The sequence below is a fragment of the Maniola hyperantus genome, chromosome 2 (assembly GCF_902806685.2).
Source record: "Maniola hyperantus chromosome 2, iAphHyp1.2, whole genome shotgun sequence".
In the NCBI taxonomy this organism is placed as follows: Eukaryota; Metazoa; Arthropoda; class Insecta; order Lepidoptera; family Nymphalidae; genus Maniola; species Maniola hyperantus.
The window spans coordinates 16,770,570-16,785,621 of record NC_048537.1 but is presented as its reverse complement, the minus strand read 5'-3'; the positions used below and the strand labels follow the sequence as shown (position 1 = coordinate 16,785,621).

Below are 15,052 nucleotides of genomic sequence, written 5' to 3'. Positions count from 1 at the left end.
GACCTGTCGCAGACTATACCTAAGACATGCACAAGCACATGCGCAAGTCACAAATCGTTTCGTTCATGACCCAAGTGAGTAATAAATATTATTATGTGCATGCTAATTGCTTAGGTATTCCTTACAATATACATTATATTGTACATAAATAATTGTACTTGCAATTACGACAACTCATTTTTAGGGTTCCGTACGTCAAAAGGAAAAACGGAACCTTTATAGGATCACTTTGTTGTCTGTCTGTCTGTCCGTCTGTCTGTCAAGAAACCTACAGGGTACTTCCCGTTGACCTAGAATCATGAAATTTGGCAGGTAGGTACATCTTATAGCTGACATTTGGGGAAAAATCTGAAAACCGTGATATTAGGGTTAGATCACACAAAAAAAAATTAAATTGTGGTCATGAACTAATAATTAGTATTTTCAACTTTCGAAGTGAGTGACTATATCAAGTGGGGTATCATAATATGAAAGGTCTTCACCTGTACATTCTAAAACAGATTTTTATTTATTTTTATGCATCATAGTTTTTGAATTATCGTGCAAAATGTCGAAAAAATACGACTGTAGTACGGAACCCTCATTGCGCGAGCCTGACTCGCACTTGGCCGGTTTTTTATGTAAAAACACCGGGTATTTATATTTTAAAATTTTTGGATTTCGCGTTAGGGCGATTCTGATAAAGGAACAACCAACTCAGCTCAGTAGTGAGCCGGCGGCGATGGGTTGATGATGATGATCTCTCAGCTTACTGAATAGTGACGTAAGAACCTGTGACTGACGTTGACCTTCCCCGTGCTATGGCCGATTTATCCCATACATAATGCATGTTTCCACGCCATTGCGCGTGCTCATCGTCACGCCCCATCCGATACTGTTATAATATAGGGTATTACCAGAACGCTGGCAAGAACTAAGACAGGTGATAGTACTGATGATTACTGATATGATAACACCAATAAAAAACGCGAAAAAATCTTTAAAAAATCCTACACTTTTGAAAGTTCACGATATATCTCTATAATATAAAAATGAATCGCTCAATATGTTGCTGATCGCAAATCTCGAGAACAGCTGAACCGATTTCGCTAATTCTTTTTTCGTAATATTCCTTGAAGTACGTGGATGGTTCTTACGGAGAGAATTTTTTAAAAAAAATCTGAAAAACAATCGACTATTAGGCGGTACGAAGTTCTACGAAGACTTTCAGTTTGAGCTCTGAGTTGATAGATCAGTCAGTCAGTCAGCTTTTTTTATGTAGTCAAAGTCAAAGTCAAAGTCAAATGATTTATTCAAAATAGGTAATAAATTACCAGTGGCGTGCAGCTCATCGAGGCATAAACGCACTGCTTACCCTCATTGTAATAAGTCAATGCTTATTTTTCATTTTAACCTGCCGTAAAATAAGTTCATACCTAAATGCCAAATGCATACCCTGGCTTGAACTCCTGTGCACGCCACTGTAAATTACTCGTATTGATGGTCTGGTATGGTGTTAGATAGTATTTAGATAAATAAGTTTTAAATAATAAGAGCAATAATACAAAGACTATTTTGATACGTATGGAAATTATTATTTGCTATATCTTTCCCAGGGATCACATAAAGCCGCGCTCACAGTCACAACCTACCTCAAGATAATTTATGTTCCTTTTTGTTCCCGCGAACGCATAAAAATTACCATAAAACCCAGTCCCGCCAACCGAGCCTGCAGCAATAGACCATGGCAAAGCAATTGTGATTTGCATTCGGGATCGAGTTGCTACGTGTTAAATCTCTCATAGGTTAAAACAATTTAAAACCTGTATATGTCGCGACTTCGTCTAGGTAAACTTCTGCATCCCCTTGCATGCCCTTTTATTAAACCTGTTTTTTCCATTTCACCTATTATAGACCTTTTAGCACAAAACTGTGCTTTTGGTTTCCAAGTTTGGACACTCTGAATGAAACTTTTTATGCTCGTACGTTTCCAAATTATTGACAAATACTGAAGAAGATATATAGATTCAATACAAAGGGTAAGTATCCACTAAGAAAGAATTTTTCGAAATTCCACCCTTAAGGGGGGTAAATAGGGTATGGAAGTTTGTATGAAAGTCTTTCATTTTTAAAGTTACATCGATGAAAATAAGCACTTAGGCTTTCGGTTAAGAATTATAAATACATGTTTTACGACTTTTGAAAATTCCACCCCTAAGGGGGGTAAATAGGGAATGAAATTCCGTCATTTTCAAGTTATGTCCATAAAAATTGATATTTGGGTTTTCGGTTACAAAAGAAGAAATAGGTACGTAGGTACCTGTTTCAGGGTTTTTGAAAACTCTACCCCCCACGCTAATTTTCTAAATACCATCGGAGCGAAGCCGGGGCGGGTCAGCTAGTTAATTATATGGACTTCATCATTATCATCTCAATTCTCAACCGCAACGGTTGTTTAGTAATCTTGAGGAGTCCATTTTTGACGTAACCGTTGCAACTTGAACGAAAGCGATCCCGGGTGGCGATCGCGAACGGCGCGGCGTCACAATAATTGCGCTGCAGGTTTTTATGACGCCCAGCCACCAGCCGAGCGTGGGATCGCGAACAACGCACAAAAAGAAAACCAACTGAACTGGCCGCTATTATTGTTCAGGGTACTATAAAGAAACGTTAGCCGTTGTGAAAAAAAAAAAAAAAATTTTATGAGATGCTTGCCATGGGAATATTGGAACTATATTTATTAGGGCTTAGAGCTAAGCCTATAAAAGTACATAATTTACTAGAAAGTTTTCTTGTGGGTAGGTAGGTACACTTAAGTTTATTTTTCAGGTTCCGTATAATAATATTAATCACGCCGCAAAAGTGGTGAAATAAAATTTTGATAAATATTTTTTTAGGGTAGGTAGCTCTCTGCATGTAAAGTGGGATGATTTTTTTTTCTCGTCTACTCTAGGTCTTTTAAAAATACTGTGGGTGTAGGAACACCATTTCTGCTAATTTTTATTAGAGTCAAGTGCCCCCCCCCCCCCCCCTCTGTCAGCCAAATGGTAGTTTATAGGAACGTGTAGTGTAGCAGCAGTAGTAGTGTATATAATCAATTTTAAAGGAAAACTATCATGGCTAAGTAGCGTTCAGAGGTTAAGGAATTATATCTGTTTTTCGAGGTTAATTGTGACTGCGGAACCCTACACTGCGCGTGGCCCGCCACGCACTTGGCCGGTTTTTTTTTTACTTATTATCAACATACAAAATAAATTATTAGGTAGCACGCATTGCAAAAAAACCACAGAGGTTTGTCCCTCAATGCGTGCGTCTGCGCATTATTATAAAGTTACAAGCTTATGCTCGCGACTTTGTCCGCGTGGACTACACAAATTTCAAACCCCTATTTCACGCCCTTAGGGGTTGAATTTTCAAAAATTCTTTCTTAGCGGATGCCTACGAGTACGTCATAATAGCTATGTCTATCTGCATGCCAAATTTCAGCCTGATCCATCCATCCCATTCAGTCAGTCAGTCAGTCAGTCAGTCAGTCAGTCAGTCAGTTACCTTTTCCTTTTATATATTATTTAGATTATATGCAACTTCTTATTATGTACACAGAATCAAGTGCAAAAGCTGCCATTACCAAAGATAAACGAAAATGTAGTTTTGATGCACAGTACAGTTACGTTGACAAGTTCCCAAAGCCCCAGATGCACTAATGGGCATTACTACATCGAAAATGTTATCATAATAATACGTAAAGCCTTTTTGTGGTACAAGTTACAAGCTTACAGCGATTTATGACTGTTTTACGGCGGAAAAATATCTGTTCAACAACAATAGAGGCTCATCTGTGTTATATAGGTAGACTCCAAACATGGCGGGACGTATTGGGTAATAACCAATAGCGGACGGACGTACGCAGCTATGATTAGCTGAGATATTTTCGCGCCTTCTAAAATTAGACTCCTGCGCAGGTACATCGGCGTAAGTCATACACGACCAAGTTTATCGTCAAGTTTGCAACGAACTTGAAGCGGCGTCCAGTAAACTGATACACCGTCAAGTCTGCATGACATCATACACACTCTAATCCATAGGTATTAGTCCCACAAATTGCTATTGCGCTGGAACCATGTCTCATTAGCATCGAAACGACGTCATTTTGACGTCAGCCGAAATAAAAATATACCATCAGCTCGAAACTTCAGTCTAGTGCTGACGTCACTAAAATGGCGGCCACGCGCATTAGAAATTTGCGGGACTTATATACCGTCAAGTGTTCCGCTGCAAACTTGACGGTAAAGCAGTCGTGTATAGCCAGCGAGAGTTGAGCATGCTTCGCTTGTGCCTTGTGCCTGTCATATCATACAATATTAGCGTGCGACTGCCAGCATTGAATCTGGCCATCTCATTACACCTATCAGGCGAAATAAGATGGATGCTTTTGTAACGACCGCTGGGCGCAGATATTGTACCAATAATCATTACGCAAAACTCAAAATAACTATTACCACATACTTATCTATTTATTGGTAGGCCGTAGGTACACCCTCACCACATGAGTAGATATGTCTATATCACCTCGTGTGCCCTAGCCAAGAAAAAAGCAATAATAGCGGCCTATTAAAGTGATTCGGAGTGTGCCGTTTGATCCCCGGCACGCATCTCTAACTCCAATTTTTAACCGACTTCAAAAAAGGAAGTGGTTCTCAATTCGGCCTTTATTTTAAATATAAATTGTACACTGATTTTTTCGAGGTTTCTCGACCGAATTGCAATTTGTTTAATCAACAAAGGAAATTTTCGTGTTGGTCCCATAAAATTTTCTGGATCAAACTCCTTAATTCTGATGCTGCAGGGTTACTGCCCACCCAAGTTATCAAGTGTTCATAGTGACTTAAAATTATAATTGGAACCATGCAACGACTTCATGCTTGGACTCCAAGTCCCAACTCCTCAATCCTGATGATGTAGTATACAGGACTCCTGTAGCGATTCAGGAACTGCGGATGATAAGACATAAGACGCCATGAGCTAAAAATCCATATTGCTAGTTTTTAATTTAATTACATTATTATCTTTTTTTTTTAGGGCCATAAATTATATTTAAAAATAAACTAAGTATATTTTTTTACAAAAATATAAATATGTCAAGGCTAAACTTTTATTTCACATTTTTTTTTAGCTAGCCTTATTTAATTACTATATAAATCATGACCGCGTGGAATGGTGCCAAGAATACTGGCTGCATTTCCGCGCTGGACAGCCAGGCTGATCCGTTGCGCAAAAAATGAGCCAGCCCTTCTGTCACCAGATGAGGCTATTAATCGCGGTGAAATGTCTCGTAAAATTTTTTTAGCACTAAGACTCCATGGCCCCAGGGTCTCCACGGCAAACGGCATACAAAACTCTCTATAAGAGAGGCATACTTGCGCCGCTTGCCGTTTTCAGCTGTTTCTGCTGCGGCTCCCGGTCTTGACGCTGTCTTCCTGATATGACACGGGGCCAATGTGTCAACGCAAGTTGCGTCCCACATTAGCGCCCATCCCCGTTCCCAGGGAACCAGCGTCAATCCATCAGGTCTCTTGTTATTATCATTATAATATAATATAATATAATAATATTATTATTATGTAAATTGGAGCAACCTTCGTCTCCTTTTCGTAAAAACGAATCAGTCACATGTTGTGCTCGCATTAAATTTAAGGTCGTATGTCGTATACGTATTCGGAACAGGTTGAATGTGACCTCTTAATATTTCCTGCTAAATTATTAAAATTGAGTCAATTGTAAGTATAAGTATTGAGTCTATTATTTTACCTACTTTAAAAGTAGATAATATGTATATTATTATTCAAGCTTTTATATTTTAATGCAAATACTCATTTACCCACTTGTTGGCATTTCATCTTGATTACAAAATACGTACTTTATAAAGAATGTGGAACTTTTCCGCATTCCCTGAGCTTCTAGTTTTTTTTCTCTTTTATATAGGTATGTTGGTTTTATATACTTACCTAATATGTTTTACTGATTTCCGCGACTTCGTCCCTGTAGATTTAGGTTTTTAAAAAGCCCGTGGGAACTCTTTCATTTCTCAGGATAAAAATAGGCTATGTCACTCTTTAGATACCCCCATGCAAAAGAATCGTGTCAATCCGTTGCTGCGATGTGGCCTGATTATGATTTTTTTCCTTTTGAGATACGGAATCCTAAAAAAGGAGGAGGTTCTCAATTCGACCCGTATTTTTTGGCGATGATAGGTACCTCCTTTAAAAATCAAAATATGATCTGATTGCAATTATTGGAAAGTCGCCCCTTTCAAGGAAATATCCAAGAAACATCAAGTTTATTGCTAAGAGTGACTCTCAGTTTTTTAATAATGGCAGCAAAACTGCTTACCTATTTAGTTGAAATATTTGTTGTTGATAACTTATATTTAAATGACAGGCAATTTAGCCTTATTTAGCACTTGGACGTTGTAGAAAACTTATTATTAAACGTGAACGGCAATTATATGTGTTTTCATTTAAGTTTCTCCGAGATTATACAAATTTTGCGTTCAGAAACCCCATTTAACGTGTTGAAAGTCATGTAATTAATAAGTATACAGGGTTAGTTTGGGGTCAGCCGAGTCCAAAGGCGCGAGAGCAACATGCAAAGCCTTTTATCGACGTCATTCTCATTTCTTCGATGCTTCTTATGACTGACTAGCTTATGCTCGTGACTTCGTCTGCGTGGACTACACAAATTTCTAACTTCTACTGTAAAATAGACCTTTAATCCTTATGATCTCAACCCATCACTGGGCCACTACTAAACATGGGTTCTCTCAGAATGAGAAGGATATAAGCCATTGCCACCTGCAAATTGGTAGATTTCACACAACTTTGCAAACATTGAGAACTCCGGCATGTAGCTTTTCTCACGAATGGTCTCCTTCGTCTTTAAAGCAAATTTCGTATAGGAAATTTACATAGAATCTTTGGTTTAGAAATCGATTATTTATCGATGAGTATGACGGCCACTGCCACGTGCCAGAGCAGATCGAATCGATTTATTCGGTCAGTCGTATCACGCATTTGCGTTTATTAATCTCAAATCGAGTAAAATGCTCGGGAACAGTTACGAAGGTCAAAGTGGCAATAAAAGAGCATTTAAAAATCTACAAACAATACGCGGCAGAAAATAATGTAAGTAGGTACTTCGACCTTAAGAAGGAGATAGCGGATTTGTAGAGCATTGTCTCTGTCGTTGAGACCGACTAAACGCCATATATGTATAGGTATGAGTGACTGGGACAATGCGGGGAGACGCCCCGCACACGCGCATGTCACTCGCGTTTACCCGCATCGGGTTAGCGCAGGAGCTGTGCAGGTGTGCGGGGCGTTGCCTCCTTGATTGCGACTTCGATCTGTCGCGTACTTACCTATACATCTACTTACTTATTAATTAAAACACTTTTTTAAGTAATTGTTGTTGTGTAACTACTGTAAACATAGGTAGGTATAGTTTATTTTTTGCAAATAATAATATTATTACTTACTTATGTTTCTCCAAAACACATGATACTTTTTGCTTGAAGATAATAATAAGGTTCGCGATCGATTTGCCGCAGGGTTGATTAATAACATAGTCCTCCTGTCACACCGTTATAAGCGCCTTGCTTTTTAAAGGGGTGCCTTTTTAGCCTAAGATTTTTTTTTTACAATCTGTTGTCTTTCAAATGAAATTTAGAGTATCTGCATGTTATTCTTTAAATATTTTGAAAAATGGACAGGACATGAATTTTACATTTAAAGACTAAATTTTAGTTTATGTTACAAATTTTTAAACAATAAGTAGGCTTGCGACTCGCAGCTAAATTCACGAGGTTTGACAGCTCCAAATTAAATGTAAAACTGACAAACTGTATCCGTCGTTTTCATATTATCTACATTAGTAAGAAGAGGATGGGAAAACTCTAAAATTTAGTTGTTCTCAGAATCACTACCAATAACGTGTAAGTATTTCTCTTGCGGATATAACAACAAAAAATAAAAAAATAAAAATGGCTGCCATGAAAATTAAAAAAAATTTAAAGTGTTATTTAATTTTCTTGTACGATGCTATGGAACCATTCGTGTCCGAGTCCGAATCACACTTGACCTACTTTTATAAATTCCTGACAGTAAACAAGATAAAAAAATTACTTTTTCTGTACCTACCTTATAATTGTAACACTTGTAACTTGTAGCAAAACTAGTTCTGCCTCAAACTAGTTTTTTAATGCATTAAAAAAATATTGTAAGTGCTTGATTTATAATAATTCAGACTGTCACATAACCTTTTTTTATGCAATGGATATAGAATTAAATACTCGTTATCTACATTAAAATATAATATTCTGTAATAAATTTCATTAGTTTTTCTTTTCGAAGGCATTCATGCGATCTCAGTGCGTTGTTCTACTTGCATATTTTGGCCGTTCGTTACGGTATGCCATAGCAGTGAAACGATCTTGAGTAAATGTTAGTTTTTATTGCGTTTTAGGTACTCATAATTTGAACACTATTGTGGAACACAAATTAACATCTTTTAGAAATGTAATTTGCCCAATAATCGCTTATTAAATCAACTACATTTCTTATTAAGCTTCAGAATTAAACAGTGATTTTTGACTGACTTGTGTTAGTATGAAGATGGTAATTATTTTATTCATAGTAGTACACTTAATAGCAATCATTTTCACAAAATAAATGATCGGAAAAACCACTAAAAAAGAGATAAAAACACACTCTCTCAGAAATCTCACGATAAAACAAAAAAAATTACCAAAAGTTGCTGAATAATGAATAAACATGGGAAATGGGGATGCATGGGGTATTTTCTAATAAGTCTAGGTATGAGGAATAGAATTAAAAATGTTGGTAGGTATATTACTAACATCGATTCATATAAGTATCTAGCTGAGCTCGGAAAACTGCATGTTGCTAAAATCTCATCTCACATTTAAACATAGTTTCATGACATAAGTTGACATTACGTCGGTTTGTTTAATCTGGATATTTGTTCCTGATATCCAAATAAGTATTGAGGAGAATTAATTCTGAACCAGTTCTTATACAATATTGAAGGTTACGCGCAATGTTTGTTTAGTTAAATACTGATGAAAGTAGGTTCGTTACGTGTGGGTGTGACATAACTTCATAAGGCTAGTAGGTACCTACCAAGTTTAACTTTTACTCACAGTAGTTCTCATATGAAAGCATCTGGACTCCCACCGCATTACCACCATCAGTACAGTGCGACAAGGCTCGCTTGGCACTTGAATTACATTGACAAGGGGGCGCTGTTGGAGAACAAAGGTTTAGAATATTCAAACAAGAACAAGGGGGACCCTTGGCGGCAACGTTAGTTCCGATTTTCGCGACGCGCCAAGGTAGCCTTGTCGCACTGTAGAAGTGTGTTTCCTTCAGTACCCGTAGTACAAGATTTTACGTCTCACCAAACGAAACCAAATTCGAGAGTCGAAATACTTCCGCGTTACAGTAAACTGGATCTTAAATGCCTTGTTTTAAAGCTCAAGTTTGTCTACACTTCTACAGCCAGCGCTCCAAGCGGAAACATTGCGAAATTAAAATCAGTGGCATTGAATATTTGACTTCAATCCAAGGCTGTTTAGGTCCATTTTACTGTAACGCGGAAGTATTTCGACTCTCGAATTTGGTTTCGTTTGGTGAGATGTAAAATCTTGTACTACGGGTACAGTATTTTTTAAAAGCATGTTCGTTACACGTATGTGTGATAGAAGGCAGGTGGTAGAGAGTAATTTGGTGCAGCCTTATATTTGAAGGGCGGTGTCGTGTTACCAGTTCGGCACATGGCACTTGTCGGGCGACGGCCCTGTCATGTGGAACGATCTTCGAAAGGAGTGAAATACAATATGTAAAAGGTATACTTACCTAATATAGATTTCATCATCTATCATATTCTTTGGTTTCGCAATTCGGTAATTTGACAACTAGTCAAATCAGTAACTTTTAGTATGCGAAGCTTATATGAAATGTTGAATTGTGACGTCACAATCATTTGACGTGCTTTTTTTAGTTTAATCGATAATTTAAAATGGTTATTAAGGGCGTGGATTTTACATATTTTGAAAGACAACCTATTTAATAATCACTGAGAAATAGTTTATTTTTGACACAGGCAAATACCCAATACTATAATTCCGCAACTTTTCTTGCAATCGCTATCATTGCCCTGTAAGTTTTTTTTATTCAGATACAAGTTAGCCCTTGACTGCAATCTCGCCTGGTGGTAAGTGATGATGCAGTCTAAGATGATAGCGGGCTCGGGGCTAACCTGGGTATGGCAGTTTTATTAAACCCATACCCCTTTGGTTTCTACACGGCATCGTACCGGGACGCTAAATCGCTTGGCGGCACGGCTTTGCCGGTAGGGTGGTAACTAGCCACGGCCGAAGCCTCCCACCAGACCAGAAATTTAGAAATTATAAAATTCCAAACCCGTGCCAGGAATCGAACCCGGGACCTGCCACTATTAAGACCACAGCGCTCACCACTGCGCCAGGGAGGTCGTTTTCATACAAAACTTGCAAAAGTTAACTTACATCTGACGTCTGCAGGAAATTGCGTAAGTTAGTTGCCAGTAGACATTTGCTCTGAGAGATTCGTCCCCTAGGTCAAAGATAAGACGTAATTACTTGTAATAACTATAATCTCTGCTTGTAGGTACAGCAAGGTTGGCACAGTAACAGCTATTTAGTACCTACGAGTTTCTACATATACCTATTAAATAAATAGAAAGACTAACTACCCCGATCTACAGCCTGATCCGTCCAGTAGATTGTACGTTGATAGATCAGTCACTCAGCTTTTCCTTTTATATAGGTAGGTATAGACTATAGCGATTGCGCACGCGTATTCATATATAAAAACACGTGATTAATATAGTAAAATAAATCAAATGTCAAATATTATACGGTTTCTTGAGCAATTAAGATGATTGCTTGTTGCTACGAGACGAGAGCGGGAATTTATCTCTTCGGATGCACGTGAAAACTCCGTGAAAACTATTCACCTACCTATATTTACCTAGTAAAGAGAAGTTAGATATCTCGGATGTCTGTACTTTTATTTAAGCGTTTACAAAGTTATGGATTAAAATCCATATCCATACTAATGTTATAAATATAAGAAAGGGTACCTATCTGTATATGTTTCTGTCTGTATTTTCGTCTGCTAGTTTTTCACGGTCCATGCGTTTAACCGATTCATTCAATTTTCCTTAACCAGCAAATTTTTATTAAGGAAAAAATTGGGTTTCTAGAATTCAAAAATATATATTTTGGCTCTATCATGTCCTCATTTAATTTAAATCGAATGAGTAGGTTCTATATTCGTTTTTACCCTTTTGTTAATGTTTTTATAGTGTTATACTTATGATTTTAGTAATTACTGAGATTTCTTGTTTGTTCAGCTATATTTTTTTCGTAATTTTTAATTCTTATTTTAGTCGTTTTTTTTTAAACACACAGTTAAGTATATTTATTATTTTCTTCCGCGGAGTTTCTTGCTGGTTCTTCTCGGTAGGAACGGCATTCCGAACCAGTGGTAAATTAAACTACCTGACGATTCAAAAGCACTTGTAAAAGTTTACTTGAATAAAAATATATTCTTTTCTATTCTATTACGTTTATTTATTTTGATGCGAGTTACGAAATACTTTAATCTTCACAATCAGAATGCATACCTAGTAGACGTCAATAAATCACCGAATTATTAAATATAACTTGTGTTTATGCAATAGTTATTATAGTAGATAGAGAGCTTAGCAGCTCACCTATCGAACTTTAATGGCTATTAGGTTTTTATGATGTAACGACGAGAGTCTTGCTAAACCCTAACTTGGTCCATCACGTCTTGCTTAATTATATTGTCAAAAGGCACCTCTACCTATACCTGCGCCTCTTAACAGATCGTTAATAATGATTAAGACATTCCAGCAAGAGAGCCAGTGGGAATTTTTTGAGAAGTACTTGAATCATCTGCTCGATTGTGGAAACACTGCATCAATCATTATTGCAATCGCAATCGTTTTGATTGGCTGAATTTATGGTATTCTTGTTGCAACTATACATTGTAATGTAAACAATAGTAAGCGAGCATCAAAAAATCGGAGAAGATTGCGATTGTGACATTGTATCTGATATTCTCCCGCAATCGAGAGGCTGATGTTCGATTCCGGTAGAATGACAGCTACAATGTCACGATCGCAATCACCTCTGATTTGGTTGATGCTCGCTCACTACTGGCTACAATGCATTGTTGTAGGTAACAAGAATACCATAAACTCAGCCAATCACAACAATTGCGACTGTAATAATGATTGATGCAAGTTGTACGGAATCGACCAACAGGTGTTTGACAAATAGTCAAATCAGTATCTTTTTATCAAACGTCGAAACACGCGCTTAGTATGCAAGCATCTATGAAATACTGGCATGTGACGTCACAATGATTTGTTTAATCGGTAATTTAAAATGGATATTACACTTAAAACTAACGTAGGTCGTGGATTTTACGTATTTTAGAAGTCCCTCTATTTAATAAGCAGTGACCAATAATTTATTTTTGAAATAGGCAAATATATCGTAGGTATTGTTTTAGAGAGAGAACCCGGTACGACCTTAAGACCGGTAAGACCTTCGTTATTTTATAAAAGCTGAAAATTTCGTTTTTTCTGCATTTCTGCGTATTGTCCCCAACACAGACAGGAACGATCAGCGACTAGTATGAAGTTTAAATCATGGCTTTGGGACATAACAGGTATGTGGTAACAAAGGTGTAAATAATCTTACGTCAAAGTATAAAGTGTAATCCATACTTAATATTATAAATACGAAAGTGTGTGCCTCTCTGCTTGCTTACAACGGCCCATCTGTTTAACAGATTTTGACGATAGGTATTTGGTACAGAAATATTTTGCATCCCGGGAAAGGAAATTGGCTACTTTTTATCCTGGAAAATTGCCAGACACTTAGGCTGAGATCTAGAGAGCGCACTTTGACTTTGTTGAGTTAAAACAGTACAGATTTATGTGAGAGATTTATGTGTGACACCCGTCTCGTTTTAACTCTGTCTTAAGTCTAAGCTAAGTCAGAGTGCGCTCTATAGATTTCACCCTTAGTGTCCTGGGAACCCCCTGCCAGACACCCTTAAACACTTTGCTCAGACTTAAGATTGAGTTAAAATGAGACAGATTTATGTGAGAGATATAGCTTTGTCTTGTTTTAACTTTGTCTTAAGTTTGAGCTAAAGTGCGCTCTATAGATCTCACTCTAAGGATGTCTGGCAGAATTTCATTTTTCCTCAAAATTCTCACCATCTCTCAGCCCATTTTATTGCTCACGGGCAAGCGCGCAAATAATCCGAATTAACATTGTATTATCCGTTACTTAAGCGGCGCGTTATACGACTGTAGTTTCTGTTTTCTACGAGAGCACGCATTATCTTCTCCGACTTGGCACGCGACGCGCGGCCCGCGTTTGTTATTACGTATTCGCGCCGATCGCGAAGTCGCGAAAAAGATTCCGCGTTCTTTTTTTATTTCTCATCTGTATTTAAAAAAAATATGAACTTTCAATAATTAAGCGCGAAGTGCAGTGTTGTGATTTGTTTTTTTTTTTAATTTCGTGAGTGTACGTATCCAATACCTTGCTGAAACGCAAGATGCCATCTCTATCACTTGCTATGATTTTACATTAAGTATATTTAACTTTTAAGCAGATTTATAACTTGCAATTATTTTACATATTATATATACTTTTCTTAAGCAGTAGTTATTTGCCCTGTAATGTGAAGCAAAAAGAATTTTCGCAATTAAAAATATTTTTAATCTATGAATTGAACAGACTTTTGCCACCGCGTAACATCGGAGCTGCATATTCAAACTTAATTTAAATTAAAACTTCATTTGTCTTACTAAAAAACAAAGACGTTTTCACAATTTTCCTTTTGGAAATCAGTTAAAATGACGAAATTCTTCATTTAAGATGGTTAATTCAGCGATAAATAAATCAGCCTGCTTTAACCAAATATCAAAATATTGAAAAACGGCTTATTCTGTTTATCCACCCTAAAACGGCTTCCCTAGGATGTATTATCGGAAACGTATGTCCGACTATATCGACCTTATTGATGGAATTTGTATATTATTTTTAGTCCGGGGTGAATCGACGGACACGCGTTTCTGACTATTCACCCTAAGATGGCTGTTTTAGGGTGGATATACGGAATATGCCAAAAACTGACACTATTTAAATAAATACTAGCTTATACCTGCTTTGTCCGCGTGGACTACAGCAATTTCGAGCCCCTATTTTACCCCCTTAGGAGTTAGTTAGTAAGCGGATAGGTTACGTCATAATAGCTATCCTGCATGCCTAAGCCCGATCCGTCTACTAGTTTGAGCTGTGCGTTGATAGATCAAGAAGAAAGAAAGAAAACTATGTAGTTTATTTATCAGTCAGTCAATCAGTCAGATTTTCCTTTTATATGTCTAAATATATAAAAGGAAAAGGTGACTGACTGACTAACTGACTGATTTATCAACACCAGCTCAAACTACTGGACGGATCGGGTTGAAATTTGGCATGCAGATAGCTTTTTCAGCCCGAATCGTCCAGTAGTTAGAGCTGTGCGTTGATAGATCAGTCAGTCAGTCAGTCAGTCACCTTTTCCTTTTATATATCTAGTAGAACGAAGGGCTGCAGTAATGTGTTTTTATAATTTCGTGAATTAGCGAGGTACTGGCTAATTCCCATGGTGCCATGGCCTCATATTATGTGTTTACATTATATTTAAGCAGGTGTTATCGCGATAAGGTGTTTTCAAGGTTGACGTAAGTTCTATGGCTTGCCCATTGATTTATTAACGGATGATTATGTTTCTGCATTTACCTAATTGGGTATATAAAGCATGACTAAGTTCTAATTATATTTTATTTATCATACATTCATCATGCATCAGTGGAAATTTTATAGCTTACTAGATGAAGCCCGCGACTTCTTCCGCGTGGA

General features: G+C 37.3%; 1 protein-coding gene across 7 annotated transcripts in view; it reads left to right on the top strand.

Moving 5' to 3' along the window:
- Positions 1–15,052, top strand: part of M7BP (Myosin-7a binding protein) — a 148,291-nt gene that overhangs the window by 76,164 nt on the left and 57,075 nt on the right. For 2 of the 7 annotated variants that reach the window (XM_034982446.2, XM_069506904.1), the window contains exon 1: positions 13,485–13,672. The exons of the other annotated variants lie outside the window; for them this stretch is intronic. The gene's annotated coding sequence lies outside the window, so the exon portion shown is untranslated. Of the gene's footprint in view, positions 1–13,484; positions 13,673–15,052 lie in introns of those variants that run through there. 7 annotated transcript variants of the gene reach the window in all.